Genomic DNA, 3,035 nt, shown 5'->3' on the forward strand with positions numbered 1-3,035 from the left:
AGTACCTTATTGTCTTTTGACATAATACATTTTCAGAAAATAAATATCCCTGACTTGTTACCTATTTGAAAATGTATTAGTTATTAGAAAGTAATAGTCTTTACAGTCCAATGCTAATATTGTTCAAACAATTTCATGAATCAGAGCTTGCATAGTAAATTTGATCCCTGTTTTACTTTGTCATAAAACTGATAAGAATTAAATACAAGCTCATTCAAAAACAAGGGAAGGCTCAGCTCGTAAAACTAAAGTGACAATTCCATAATAGCCCAGACATTCAGATTAACCATGCAGAATGGGATGGCAATAGCCATTGTGTCCTGAAAATGTTTTAGAGGTGAAATTAGGACAATGCAAGTAAAATGGCAAGTGTTCAGACTAGGAGGACAGTGTGCATTATTAGTATTCTCAGGTGCAATGTCGTCCAGGCTTCTCCCTGAGAAAAATATCAGTTCTAATTTTCCTTCTTTTTTATAAGAAGATTTTATAGAGAATGAGTGAGGTTAGGTTAGGTTTATCTACTATATTAGTCAGAGTTCTGTAGAGAAATAGAATTAATAAGATGTATAGTACACTATATATATATAATGGATATATATAACGGACTTCCCTGGTGGCTCAGACGGTAAAGCGTCTGCCTATCATGCAGGAGACCTGGGTTCAATCCCTGGTTGGGAAGATCTCTTGGAGAAGGAAATGGCAACCCGATCCAGTATTCTTACCTGGAAAATCCCAAGGATGGAGGAACCTGGTAGGCTACAGTCCAGGGGTCGCAAAGAGTCAGACATGACTGAGCAACTTCACTTTCACTTTCATATATATATATATATACATATATATATAACATCCAGTAGGATGTATGTAAGCATGAGTGTGTGTATGAGTGTATATTTTTGAATATATATACTGAGAGAGAGAGAGCAAGAGCAAGAGAAATTTATTTCAAGGAACTGACTCACACAATTGTAGGGGATGGCAAGTCCACAATCAAAAAGGCAGGCCACCAGGCTAGAGACCCAGGGAAGAGTTGATGCTGTAGTCTCAAGTTCAAAGACAGTAAGAATGCAGAATTACTTTGTCTTCAGGAGACTTCAGTCTTTTAAGTCTTTCCATTGATAGGAGCACCACCCATCCCCCCCACCCCCAATATTTGGCTGCTTTACTTAAAGTTTGCTCATTTAAATGTTAATCATATTTGAAAAATACCTTCACAGCAACACCTAACTGGTGTTTGATCAAAGAACTGGGCAACATGGCCTATCCAGGTTGACATATAATATTATGTCATATCCATCTAGATTAGATACTTCTATTAGTCACTACTGTCATACCTGCCTTGATATGCTGGATAAGGTGGGTAGATATAACCCAAGTTAGATACTTTCATATTCTTTCAGAAACCTATCTGGGGTTATATTGGCATTTTTATACTCTCATACATCTGTTCTCTTTGGTTGTGTGTGCTAAGTTGCTTCAGTTGTGTCCAACTGTTTGCAACACTATGGGCTGTAGCCTGCCAAGTTCCTCTGTCCCTGGGATTCTCCTCCAGGCAAGAATATTGGAGAAGGTTGCCATGTCCTCCTTCAGAGGATCTTCCTGACCCAGGGATTGAACCAGCATCTTTTATGTCTCCTGCATTGGCAGATGGGTTCTTTACCACTAGCCACATGGGAAGCCCTCCCTTTAGTTAAGACCCTGGAAAATAGAGGGAATAGATCTTTCCTCTAGCTCCTGAATAACCCTTATTTTATATCATCCTCTTTTAAAGACTCTTATTCTTACTATTTTAAAAGATTTCCTATTTTCTCTTCCTGTTAGAAGCTTCCTACACACACTATGTTTTCCCTTATCTCTACAGCACAGCTCTTTGATCTGAGTTAGCCAGGCTTGTTTTGTTATATAACAGAATAGTTTTGAAATTTAGAAAATCTTTTACTTTCTTAATAAAGTTAGACTAAGAAAAATTGGGCTTTACATATTTATTTTGGGTGTCAAAAGCAGAAGGTACAGATTCTGTATTTCTGCTATAAAAATTTTAATTCTCCTTTGGGCAATGGGTTAAAAGAGAAAAAGATCACACACAAGGACGTTAGCAAAAGAAAACACTCTAATCTGTTTAAAAATACATTTTCCTGTTACACAACAATTATGTACTGGGTTTTGGAAGATTTGAGAGAGTTTTATAGAAGAGTTGGGGAAGTACTGCAAGATGATTAACACTGGATTCGTCAAAAAGTTCATTCAGATTTCCTGTAACATCTTACAGAAAGACCTGAAGGAACATTTTGGCCAACCCATTGGGAATATGAGGGCTTCCCAGGAGGTGCTACAGGTAAAGAACTCTCCTGCCAGTGAAGGAGACATAAAGAGACATAGGTTCGATCCCCGGTTGGGAAAGATCCCCTGGAGAACGAAACAGCAACCCACTCCAGTATTCTTGCCTGGAGAATCCCATGGACAGAGAAGACTGGTGGGGTGCAGTCCATAGTGTCACAAAAGAGTCAGACATGACTGGAGCAACTTCAGTTCAGTTCAGTCGCTCAGTCTTGTCTGACTCTTTGCAACCCGCGGACTGCAGCATATCAGGCTTCCCTGTCCATCACCAACTCCTGGAGTTTTCTCAAACTCATGTCCATTGAGTCAGTGATGCCATTCAACCATCTCATCCTCTGTCGTCCCCTTCTCTTCCTGCCTTTAATCTTTCCCAGCATCAGGGTCTTTTCAAATGAGTCAGCTCTTCGCATCAGGTGGCCAAAGCATTGGAACTTCAGCTTCAGCATCAGTTCTTCCAATGAACATTCAGGACTGATTTCCTTTAGGATGGACTGGTTGGATCTCCTTGCAGTCGAAGGGACTCTCAAGAGTCTTCTTCAACACCACAGTTCAAAAGCACCAATTCTTCAGTGCTCGGCTTTCTTTATGGTCCAACTCTCACATTCATACATGACTACTGGAAAAACCATGGCTTTGACTAGATGGACCTTTGTTAGCAAAGTAATGTCTCTGCTTTTTAATATGCTGTCTAGGTTGGTCAT

General features: G+C 39.6%; 1 non-coding gene across 1 annotated transcript; it reads left to right on the forward strand.

Moving 5' to 3' along the window:
* Positions 1-607: 607 nt before the first annotated feature.
* TRNAD-AUC (transfer RNA aspartic acid (anticodon AUC)) lies at positions 608-679 on the forward strand. The gene has a single exon. It is a non-coding gene; the product is annotated as a tRNA-Asp (tRNA).
* The last annotated feature ends 2,356 nt before the right edge of the window (positions 680-3,035 follow it).

Source organism: Bos mutus, chromosome 2 (assembly GCF_027580195.1).
Source record: "Bos mutus isolate GX-2022 chromosome 2, NWIPB_WYAK_1.1, whole genome shotgun sequence".
NCBI lineage: Eukaryota > Metazoa > Chordata > Mammalia > Artiodactyla > Bovidae > Bos > Bos mutus.